The sequence below is a fragment of the Schistocerca nitens genome, chromosome 4 (assembly GCF_023898315.1).
Source record: "Schistocerca nitens isolate TAMUIC-IGC-003100 chromosome 4, iqSchNite1.1, whole genome shotgun sequence".
Lineage (NCBI taxonomy): Eukaryota > Metazoa > Arthropoda > Insecta > Orthoptera > Acrididae > Schistocerca > Schistocerca nitens.
The window spans coordinates 5178957-5192306 of NC_064617.1; positions in this window are offsets into that span (position 1 = coordinate 5178957).

Here is a 13350-nt window from a genome sequence, read left to right on the forward strand (position 1 = left end):
TCGACAATGGGAAGGTCCAAGGGATACAGTAAACCGGCAGGGATGCATCGGAATGTAAAACTGGTGACACAGGAAACGCTCAAACATTGACCGTACGAAGACTGTTTTCTTGTACTTAAGTCGGCATTGTGTCTCTTATATTTAATTTCGATGCAATTCTGTGTTTCATCGTCAATGGGAAGGTCCAAGGGATACAGGAAACCTGCAGAGGTGCATCGGAATGTCAAACTTTTAACACAGGAAACGCTCAAAGCATAGAGAGTAGGAAGACTCAGTCTTCCTGTACTTAAGTCTGCATTGTGTCTCTTATATTTAATTCCGATGCAATTTCTGTGTTTCATCGTCATTGGGAAGGTCCAAGGGATACAGTAAACCTGCAGAGGTGCATCAGAATGTAAAACTGGTGACACAGGAAATGCTCAAAGCATAGAGTGTAGGAAGACTCAGTCTTCCTGTACTTCAGTCGCCAGTGTGTCTCTTATATTTAATTCCGATGCAATTTCTGTGTTTCATCGTCAATGGGAAGGTCCAAGGGAAACAGTAAACCTGCAGAGGTGCATCGGAATGTAAAACTGGTGACACAGGAAACGCTCAAAACATAGACAGTAGGAAGACTCAGTATTCCTGGACTTAAGTCGGCATTGTGTCTTTTATATTTATTTCCGTGAAATTTCTATGTTTCATCGTCAATGGGAAGGTCCAAGGGATACAGTAAACCTGCAGAGGTGCATCAGAATGTAAAACTGGTGACACAGGAAACGCTCAAAACATAGACAGTAGGAAGACTCATTCTTCCAGTACTTAAGTCGGCATTGTGTCTCTTATATTTAATTCCGACGCAATTTCTGTGTTTCATCGTCAATGGGAAGGTCCAAGGAATACAGTTAACCAGCAGAGGTGCATCGGAATGTAAAACTAGTGACACAGGAAACGCTTAAAACATAGACAGTAGGAAGACTCAGTCTTCCTGTACTTAAGTCGGCATTGTGTCTCTTATATTTAATGCCGATGCAATTTCTGTGTTTCATCGTCAATGGGAAGGTCCAAGGGAAACAGTAAACCTGCAGAGGTGCATCGGAATGTAAATCTGGTGACACAGGAAACGCTCAAAAACATAGACAGTAGGAAGACTCAGTCTTCCTGTACTTAAGTCGGCAATGTGTTTCTTATATTTAATTCCGATGCGATTTCTGTGTTTCATCGACAATGGGAAGGTCCAAGGGATACAGTAAACCGGCAGAGATGCATCGGAATGTAAAACTGGTGACACAGGAAACGCTCAAACATTGACCGTACGAAGACTGTTTTCTTGTACTTAATTTGGCATTGTGTCTCTTATATTTAATTTCGATGCAATTCTGTGTTTCATCGTCAATGGGAAGGTCCAAGGGACACAGGAAACCTGCAGAGGTGCATCGGAATGTCAAACTTTTAACACAGAAAACGCTCAAAGCATAGAGAGTAGGAAGACTCAGTCTTCCTGTACTTAAGTCGGCATTGTGTCTCTTATATTTAATTCCGATGCAATTTCTGTGTTTCATCGTCAATGGGAAGGTCCAAGGCATACAGTAAACCTGCAGAGGTGCATCGGAATGTAAAACTGGTGACACAGGAAACGCTCAAACATAGACAGTAGGAAGACTCATTCTTCCTATACTTAAGTCGACATTGTGTCTCTTATATTTATTTCCGATGAAATTTCTGTTTTTCATCGTGAATGGGAAGGTGCAAGGGATATAGTAAACCTGTAGAGGTGCATCGGAAAATAAAACTGGTGACACAGGAAACGCTCAAATTATAGACAGTAGGAAGACTCAGTCTTCCTGTACTTAAGTCGGCATTGTGTCTGTTATATTTAATTCCGATGCAATTTCTGTGTTTCATCGTCAACGGGAAGGTCCAAGGGATACAGTAAACGTGCAGAGGTGCATCTCAATGTAAAACTGATGACACAGAAAACGCTCAAAACATAGACAGTAGGAAGACTCAGTCTTCCTGTACTTAAGTCGGCATTGTGTCACTTATATTTAATTCCGATGCAATTTCTGTTTTTCATCGTCAATGGGAAGGTCCAAGGGATACAGTAATCCTGCAGAGGTGCATCAGAATGTAAAACTGCTGACACAGGAAACGCTCAAATCATAGACAGTAGAAAGACTAAGTCTTCCTGTACTTAAGTCGGCATTGTGTTTCTTATATTACTTCCGATGCAATTTCTGTGTTTCATCGTCAATGGGAAGGTCCAATGGATACAGAAAACCTGCAGAATTGCATCAGAATGTAAAACTGGTGACACAGGAAACGCTCAAAACATAGACAGTAGGAAGACTCAGTCTTCCTGTACTTAAGTCTTCAATGTGTTTCTTATGTTTAATTTCGATGCGATTTCTGTGTTTCATCGACAATGGGAAGGTCCAAGGGATACAGTAAACCGGCAGAGATGCATCGGAATGTAAAACTGGTGACACAGGAAACGCTCAAACATTGACCGCACGAAGACTGTTTTCTTGTACTAAAGTCGGCATTGTGTCTCTTATATTTAATTTCGATGCAATTCTGTGTTTCATCGTCAATGGGAAGGTCCAAGGGATACAGGAAACCTGCAGAGGTGCATCGGAATGTCAAACTTTTAACACAGGAAACGCTCAAAGCATAGAGAGTAGGAAGACTCAGTCTTCCTGTACTTAAGTCGGCATTGTGTCTCTTATATTTAATTCCGATGCAATTTCTGTGTTTCATCGTCAATGGGAAGGTCCAAGGGATACAGTAAACCTGAAGAGGTGCATCGGAATGTAAAACTGGTGACACAGGAAACGCTCAAAACATAGACAGTAGGAAGACTCATTCTTCCTATACTTAAGTCGGCATTGTGTCTCTTATATTTATTTCCGATGAAATTTCTGTTTTTCATCGTGAATGGGAAGGTCCAAGGGATATAGTAACCCTGTAGAGGTGCATCGGAAAATAAAACTGGTGACACAGGAAACGCTCAAATTATAGACAGTAGGAAGACTCAGTCTTCCTGTACTTAAGTCGGCATTGTGTCTGTTATATTTAATTCCGATGCAATTTCTGTGTTTCATAGTCAACGGGAAGGTCCAAGGGATACAGTAAACCTGCAGAGGTGCATCAGAATGTAAAACTGGTAACACAGGAAACGCTCAAAACATAGACAGTAGGAAGACTCAGTCTTCCTGTACTTAAGTCGGCATTGTGTCTTTTATATTTAATTCCAATGCAATTTCTGTGTTTCATCGTCAATGGGAAGGTCCAAGGGATACAGTACGCCTGCAGAGGTGCATCAGAATGTAAAACTGGTGACACAGGAAATGCTCAAAGCATAGAGTGTAGGAAGACTCAGTCTTCCTGTACTTCAGTCGCCAGTGTGTCTCTTATATTTAATTCCGATGCAATTTCTGTGTTTCATCGTCAATGGGAAGGTCCAAGGGAAACAGTAAACCTGCAGAGGTGCATCGGAATGTAAACCTGGTGACACAGGAAACGCTCAAAACATAGACAGTAGGAAGACTCAGTATTCCTGTACTTAAGTCGGCATTGTGTCTTTTATATTTATTTCCGTGAAATTTCTATGTTTCATCGTCAATGGGAAGGTCCAAGGGATACAGTAAACCTGCAGAGGTGCATCAGAATGTAAAACTGGTGACACAGGAAACGCTCAAAACATAGACAGTAGGAAGACTCATTCTTCCAGTACTTAAGTCGGCATTGTGTCTCTTATATTTAATTCCGACGCAATTTCTGTGTTTCATCGTCAATGGGAAGGTCCAAGGAATACAGTAAACCAGCAGAGGTGCATCGGAATGTAAAACTAGTGACACAGGAAACGCTTAAAACATAGACAGTAGGAAGACTCAGTCTTCCTGTACTTAAGTCGGCATTGTGTCTCTTATATTTAATTCCGATGCAATTTCTGTGTTTCATCGTCAATGGGAAGGTCCGAGGGAAACAGTAAACCTGCAGAAGTGCATCGGAATGTAAAACTGGTGACACAGGAAACGCTCAAAACATAGACAGTAGGAAGACTCAGTCTTCCTGTACTTAAGTCGGCAATGTGTTTCTTATATTTAATTCCGATGCGAATTCTGTGTTTCATCGACAATGGGAAGGTCCAAGGGATACAGTAAACCGGCAGGGATGCATCGGAATGTAAAACTGGTGACACAGGAAACGCTCAAACATTGACCGTACGAAGACTGTTTTCTTGTACTTAAGTCGGCATTGTGTCTCTTATATTTAATTTCGATGCAATTCTGTGTTTCATCGTCAATGGGAAGGTCCAAGGGATACAGTAAACCTGCAGAAGTGCATCGGAATGTAAAACTGGTGACACAGGAAACGCTCAAAACATAGACAGTAGGAAGACTCATTCTTCCTATACTTAAGTCGGCATTGTGTCTCTTATATTTATTTCCGATGAAATTTCTGTTTTTCATCGTGAATGGGAAGGTCCAAGGGATATAGTAAACCTGTAGAGGTGCATCGGAAAATAAAACTGGTGACACAGGAAACGCTCAAATTATAGACAGTAGGAAGACTCAGTCTTCCTGTACTTAAGTCGGCATTGTGTCTGTTATATTTAATTCCGATGCAATTTCTGTGTTTCATCGTCAACGGGAAGGTCCAAGGGATACAGTAAACCTGCAGAGGTGCATCAGAATGTAAAACTGGTAACACAGGAAACGCTCAAAACATAGACAGTAGGAAGACTCAGTCTTCCTGTACTTAAGTCGGCATTGTGTTTTTTATATTTAATTCCGATGCAATTTCTGTGTTTCATCGTCAATGGGAAGGTCCAAGGGATACAGTAAGCCTGCAGAGGTGCATCAGAATGTAAAACTGGTGACACAGGAAATGCTCAAAGCATAGAGTGTAGGAAGACTCAGTCTTCCTGTACTTCAGTCGCCAGTGTGTCTCTTATATTTAATTCCGATGCAATTTCTGTGTTTCATCGTCAATGGGAAGGTCCAAGGGAAACAGTAAACCTGCAGAGGTGCATCGGAATGTAAAACTGGTGACACAGGAAACGCTCAAAACATAGACAGTAGGAAGACTCAGTATTCCTGTACTTAAGTCGGCATTGTGTCTTTTATATTTATTTCCGTGAAATTTCTATGTTTCATCGTCAATGGGAAGGTCCAAGGGATACAGTAAACCTGCAGAGGTGCATCAGAATGTAAAACTGGTGACACAGGAAACGCTCAAAACATAGACAGTAGGAAGACTCATTCTTCCAGTACTTAAGTCGGCATTGTGTCTCTTATATTTAATTCCGACGCAATTTCTGTGTTTCATCGTCAATGGGAAGGTCCAAGGAATACAGTAAACCAGCAGAGGTGCATCGGAATGTAAAACTAGTGACACAGGAAACGCTTAAAACATAGACAGTAGGAAGACTCAGTCTTCCTGTACTTAAGTCGGCATTGTGTCTCTTATATTTAATGCCGATGCAATTTCTGTGTTTCATCGTCAATGGGAAGGTCCAAGGGAAACAGTAAACCTGCAAAGGTGCATCGGAATGTAAAACTGGTGACACAGGAAACGCTCAAATCATAGACAGTAGGAAGACTCAGTCCTCCTGTACTTAAGTCGGCATTGTGTCTTTTGTATTTAATTCCGATGAAATTTCTGTGTTTCATTGTGAATGGGAAGGTCCAAGGGATATAGTAATCCTGCAGAGGTGCATCGGAAAGTGAAACTGATGACACAGGAAACGCTGAAAACATAGACAGTAGGAAGACTTAGTCTTCCTGTACTTCAGTCGGCATTGTGTCTCTTATATTTAATTCCGATGCAATTTCTGTTTTTCATCGTCAATGGGAAGGTCCAAGGGATACAGTAAACCTGCAGAGGTGCATCAGAATGTAAAACTGTTGACACAGGAAACGCTCAACCCATAGACAGTAGGAACACTCATTCTTCCTGTACTTAAGTCGGCATTGTGTCTCTTATATTTAATTCCGATGCAATTTCTGTGTTTCATCGTCAATGGGAAGGTCCAAGGGAAACAGTAAACCTGCAGAGGTGCATCGGAATGTAAATCTGGTGACACAGGAAACGCTCAAAAACATAGACAGTAGGAAGACTCAGTCTTCCTGTACTTAAGTCGGCAATGTGTTTCTTATATTTAATTCCGATGCGATTTCTGTGTTTCATCGACAATGGGAAGGTCCAAGGGATACAGTAAACCGGCAGAGATGCATCGGAATGTAAAACTGGTGACACAGGAAACGCTCAAACATTGACCGTACGAAGACTGTTTTCTTGTACTTAATTTGGCATTGTGTCTCTTATATTTAATTTCGATGCAATTCTGTGTTTCATCGTCAATGGGAAGGTCCAAGGGACACAGGAAACCTGCAGAGGTGCATCGGAATGTCAAACTTTTAACACAGAAAACGCTCAAAGCATAGAGAGTAGGAAGACTCAGTCTTCCTGTACTTAAGTCGGCATTGTGTCTCTTATATTTAATTCCGATGCAATTTCTGTGTTTCATCGTCAATGGGAAGGTCGAAGGCATACAGTAAACCTGCAGAGGTGCATCGGAATGTAAAACTGGTGACACAGGAAACGCTCAAACATAGACAGTAGGAAGACTCATTCTTCCTATACTTAAGTCGACATTGTGTCTCTTATATTTATTTCCGATGAAATTTCTGTTTTTCATCGTGAATGGGAAGGTCCAAGGGATATAGTAAACCTGTAGAGGTGCATCGGAAAATAAAACTGGTGACACAGGAAACGCTCAAATTATAGACAGTAGGAAGACTCAGTCTTCCTGTACTTAAGTCGGCATTGTGTCTGTTATATTTAATTCCGATGCAATTTCTGTGTTTCATCGTCAACGGGAAGGTCCAAGGGATACAGTAAACGTGCAGAGGTGCATCTCAATGTAAAACTGATGACACAGAAAACGCTCAAAACATAGACAGTAGGAAGACTCAGTCTTCCTGTACTTAAGTCGGCATTGTGTCTCTTATATTTAATTCCGATGCAATTTCTGTTTTTCATCGTCAATGGGAAGGTCCAAGGGATACAGTAATCCTGCAGAGGTGCATCAGAATGTAAAACTGCTGACACAGGAAACGCTCAAATCATAGACAGTAGAAAGACTAAGTCTTCCTGTACTTAAGTCGGCATTGTGTTTCTTATATTTAATTCCGATGCAATTTCTGTGTTTCATCGTCAATGGGAAGGTCCAATGGATACAGAAAACCTGCAGAATTGCATCAGAATGTAAAACTGGTGACACAGGAAACGCTCAAAACATAGACAGTAGGAAGACTCAGTCTTCCTGTACTTAAGTCGGCAATGTGTTTCTTATATTTAATTCCGATGCGATTTCTGTGTTTCATCGACAATGGGAAGGTCCAAGGGATACAGTAAACCGGCAGAGATGCATCGGAATGTAAAACTGGTGACACAGGAAACGCTCAAACATTGACCGCACGAAGACTGTTTTCTTGTACTAAAGTCGGCATTGTGTCTCTTATATTTAATTTCGATGCAATTCTGTGTTTCATCGTCAATGGGAAGGTCCAAGGGATACAGGAAACCTGCAGAGGTGCATCGGAATGTCAAACTTTTAACACAGGAAACGCACAAAGCATAGAGAGTAGGAAGACTCAGTCTTCCTGTACTTAAGTCGGCATTGTGTCTCTTATATTTAATTCCGATGCAATTTCTGTGTTTCATCGTCAATGGGAAGGTCCAAGGGATACAGTAAACCTGAAGAGGTGCATCGGAATGTAAAACTGGTGACACAGGAAACGCTCAAAACATAGACAGTAGGAAGACTCATTCTTCCTATACTTAAGTCGGCATTGTGTCTCTTATATTTATTTCCGATGAAATTTCTGTTTTTCATCGTGAATGGGAAGGTCCAAGGGATATAGTAAACCTGTAGAGGTGCATCGGAAAATAAAACTGGTGACACAGGAAACGCTCAAATTATAGACAGTAGGAAGACTCAGTCTTCCTGTACTTAAGTCGGCATTGTGTCTGTTATATTTAATTCCGATGCAATTTCTGTGTTTCATCGTCAACGGGAAGGTCCAAGGGATACAGTAAACCTGCAGAGGTGCATCAGAATGTAAAACTGGTAACACAGGAAACGCTCAAAACATAGACAGTAGGAAGACTCAGTCTTCCTGTACTTAAGTCGGCATTGTGTCTTTTATATTTAATTCCGATGCAATTTCTGTGTTTCATCGTCAATGGGAAGGTCCAAGGGATACAGTACGCCTGCAGAGGTGCATCAGAATGTAAAACTGGTGACACAGGAAATGCTCAAAGCATAGAGTGTAGGAAGACTCAGTCTTCCTGTACTTCAGTCGCCAGTGTGTCTCTTATATTTAATTCCGATGCAATTTCTGTGTTTCATCGTCAATGGGAAGGTCCAAGGGAAACAGTAAACCTGCAGAGGTGCATCGGAATGTAAAACTGGTGACACAGGAAACGCTCAAAACATAGACAGTAGGAACACTCAGTATTCCTGTACTTAAGTCGGCATTGTGTCTTTTATATTTATTTCCGTGAAATTTCTATGTTTCATCGTCAATGGGAAGGTCCAAGGGATACAGTAAACCTGCAGAGGTGCATCAGAATGTAAAACTGGTGACACAGGAAACGCTCAAAACATAGACAGTAGGAAGACTCATTCTTCCAGTACTTAAGTCGGCATTGTGTCTCTTATATTTAATTCCGACGCAATTTCTGTGTTTCATCGTCAATGGGAAGGTCCAAGGAATACAGTAAACCAGCAGAGGTGCATCGGAATGTAAAACTAGTGACACAGGAAACGCTTAAAACATAGACAGTAGGAAGACTCAGTCTTCCTGTACTTAAGTCGGCATTGTGTCTCTTATATTTAATTCCGATGCAATTTCTGTGTTTCATCGTCAATGGGAAGGTCCGAGGGAAACAGTAAACCTGCAGAAGTGCATCGGAATGTAAAACTGGTGACACAGGAAACGCTCAAAACATAGACAGTAGGAAGACTCATTCTTCCTATACTTAAGTCGGCATTGTGTCTCTTATATTTATTTCCGATGAAATTTCTGTTTTTCATCGTGAATGGGAAGGTCCAAGGGATATAGTAAACCTGTAGAGGTGCATCGGAAAATAAAACTGGTGACACAGGAAACGCTCAAATTATAGACAGTAGGAAGACTCAGTCTTCCTGTACTTAAGTCGGCATTGTGTCTGTTATATTTAATTCCCATGCAATTTCTGTGTTTCATCGTCAACGGGAAGGTCCAAGGGATACAGTAAACCTGCAGAGGTGCATCAGAATGTAAAACTGGTAACACAGGAAACGCTCAAAACATAGACAGTAGGAAGACTCAGTCTTCCTGTACTTAAGTCGGCATTGTGTTTTTTATATTTAATTCCGATGCAATTTCTGTGTTTCATCGTCAATGGGAAGGTCCAAGGGATACAGTAAGCCTGCAGAGGTGCATCAGAATGTAAAACTGGTGACACAGGAAATGCTCAAAGCATAGAGTGTAGGAAGACTCAGTCTTCCTGTACTTCAGTCGCCAGTGTGTCTCTTATATTTAATTCCGATGCAATTTCTGTGTTTCATCGTCAATGGGAAGGTCCAAGGGAAACAGTAAACCAGCAGAGGTGCATCGGAATGTAAAACTGGTGACACAGGAAACGCTCAAAACATAGACAGTAGGAAGACTCAGTATTCCTGTACTTAAGTCGGCATTGTGTCTTTTATATTTATTTCCGTGAAATTTCTATGTTTCATCGTCAATGGGAAGGTCCAAGGGATACAGTAAACCTGCAGAGGTGCATCAGAATGTAAAACTGGTGACACAGGAAACGCTCAAAACATAGACAGTAGGAAGACTCATTCTTCCAGTACTTAAGTCGGCATTGTGTCTCTTATATTTAATTCCGACGCAATTTCTGTGTTTCATCGTCAATGGGAAGGTCCAAGGAATACAGTAAACCAGCAGAGGTGCATCGGAATGTAAAACTAGTGACACAGGAAACGCTTAAAACATAGACAGTAGGAAGACTCAGTCTTCCTGTACTTAAGTCGGCATTGTGTCTCTTATATTTAATGCCGATGCAATTTCTGTGTTTCATCGTCAATGGGAAGGTCCAAGGGAAACAGTAAACCTGCAAAGGTGCATCGGAATGTAAAACTGGTGACACAGGAAACGCTCAAATCATAGACAGTAGGAAGACTCAGTCCTCCTGTACTGAAGTCGGCATTGTGTCTTTTGTATTTAATTCCGATGAAATTTGTGTGTTTCATTGTGAATGGGAAGGTCCAAGGGATATAGTAATCCTGCAGAGGTGCATCGGAAAGTAAAACTGATGACACAGGAAACGCTGAAAACATAGACAGTAGGAAGACTTAGTCTTCCTGTACTTCAGTCGGCATTGTGTCTCTTATATTTAATTCCGATGCAATTTCTGTTTTTCATCGTCAATGGGAAGGTCCAAGGGATACAGTAAACCTGCAGAGGTGCATCAGAATGTAAAACTGTTGACACAGGAAACGCTCAACACATAGACAGTAGGAACACTCATTCTTCCTGTACTTAAGTCGGCATTGTGTCTCTTATATTTAATTCCGATGCAATTTCTGTGTTTCATCGTCAATGGGAAGGTCCAAGGGAAACAGTAAACCTGCAGAGGTGCATCGGAATGTAAATCTGGTGACACAGGAAACGCTCAAAAACATAGACAGTAGGAGGACTCAGTCTTCCTGTACTTAAGTCGGCAATGTGTTTCTTATATTTAATTCCAATGCGATTTCTGTGTTTCATCGACAATGGGAAGGTCCAAGGGATACAGTAAACCGGCAGAGATGCATCGGAATGTAAAACTGGTGACACAGGAAACGCTCAAACATTGACCGTACGAAGACTGTTTTCTTGTACTTAATTTGGCATTGTGTCTCTTATATTTAATTTCGATGCAATTCTGTGTTTCATCGTCAATGGGAAGGTCCAAGGGACACAGGAAACCTGCAGAGGTGCATCGGAATGTCAAACTTTTAACACAGAAAACGCTCAAAGCATAGAGAGTAGGAAGACTCAGTCTTCCTGTACTTAAGTCGGCATTGTGTCTCTTATATTTAATTCCGATGCAATTTCTGTGTTTCATCGTCAATGGGAAGGTCCAAGGCATACAGTAAACCTGCAGAGGTGCATCGGAATGTAAAACTGGTGACACAGGAAACGCTCAAACATAGACAGTAGGAAGACTCATTCTTCCTATACTTAAGTCGGCATTGTGTCTCTTATATTTATTTCCGATGAAATTTCTGTTTTTCATCGTGAATGGGAAGGTCCAAGGGATATAGTAAACCTGTAGAGGTGCATCGGAAAATAAAACTGGTGACACAGGAAACGCTCAAATTATAGACAGTAGGAAGACTCAGTCTTCCTGTACTTAAGTCGGCATTGTGTCTGTTATATTTAATTCCGATGCAATTTCTGTGTTTCATCGTCAACGGGAAGGTCCAAGGGATACAGTAAACGTGCAGAGGTGCATCTCAATGTAAAACTGATGTCACAGAAAACGCTCAAAACATAGACAGTAGGAAGACTCAGTCTTCCTGTACTTAAGTCGGCATTGTGTCTCTTATATTTAATTCCGATGCAATTTCTGTTTTTCATCGTCAATGGGAAGGTCCAAGGGATACAGTTATCCTGCAGAGGTGCATCAGAATGTAAAACTGCTGACACAGGAAACGCTCAAATCATAGACAGTAGAAAGACTCAGTCTTCCTGTACTTAAGTCGGCATTGTGTTTCTTATATTTAATTCCGATGCAATTTCTGTGTTTCATCGTCAATGGGAAGGTCCAATGGATACAGAAAACCTGCAGAATTGCATCAGAATGTAAAACTGGTGACACAGGAAACGCTCAAAACATAGACAGTAGGAAGACTCAGTCTTCCTGTACTTAAGTCGGCAATGTGTTTCTTATATTCAATTCCGATGCGATTTCTGTGTTTCATCGACAATGGGAAGGTCCAAGTGATACAGTAAACCGGCAGAGATGCATCGGAATGTAAAACTGGTGACACAGGAAACGCTCAAACATTGACCGTACGAAGACTGTTTTCTTGTACTAAAGTCGGCATTGTGTCTCTTATATTTAATTTCGATGCAATTCTGTGTTTCATCGTCAATGGGAAGGTCCAAGGGATACAGGAAACCTGCAGAGGTGCATCGGAATGTCAAACTTTTAACACAGGAAACGCTCAAAGCATAGAGAGTAGGAAGACTCAGTCTTCCTGTACTTAAGTCGGCATTGTGTCTCTTATATTTAATTCCGATGCAATTTCTGTGTTTCATCGTCAATGGGAAGGTCCAAGGGATACAGTAAACCTGCAGAGGTACATCGGAATGTAAAACTGGTGACACAGGAAACGCTCAAAACATAGACAGTAGGAAGACTCATTCTTCCTATACTTAAGTCGGCATTGTGTCTCTTATATTTATTTCCGATGAAATTTCTGTTTTTCATCGTGAATGGGAAGGTCCAAGGGATATAGTAAACCTGTAGAGGTGCATCGGAAAATAAAACTGGTGACACAGGAAACGCTCAAATTATAGACAGTAGGAAGACTCAGTCTTCCTGTACTTAAGTCGGCATTGTGTCTGTTATATTTAATTCCGATGCAATTTCTGTGTTTCATCGTCAACGGGAAGGTCCAAGGGATACAGTAAACCTGCAGAGGTGCATCAGAATGTAAAACTGGTAACACAGGAAACGCTCAAAACATAGACAGTAGGAAGACTCAGTCTTCCTGTACTTAAGTCGGCATTGTGTCTTTTATATTTAATTCCGATGCAATTTCTGTGTTTCATCGTCAATGGGAAGGTCCAAGGGATACAGTACGCCTGCAGAGGTGCATCAGAATGTAAAACTGGTGACACAGGAAATGCTCAAAGCATAGAGTGTAGGAAGACTCAGTCTTCCTGTACTTCAGTCGCCAGTGTCTCTTATATTTAATTCCGATGCAATTTCTGTGTTTCATCGTCAATGGGAAGGTCCAAGGGAAACAGTAAACCTGCAGAGGTGCATCGGAATGTAAAACTGGTGACACAGGAAACGCTCAAAACATAGACAGTAGGAAGACTCAGTATTCCTGTACTTAAGTCGGCATTGTGTCTTTTATATTTATTTCCGTGAAATTTCTATGTTTCATCGTCAATGGGAAGGTCCAAGGGATACAGTAAACCTGCAGAGGTGCATCAGAATGTAAAACTGGTGACACAGGAAACGCTCAAAACATAGACAGTAGGAAGACTCATTCTTCCAGTACTTAAGTCGGCATTGTGTCTCTTATATTTA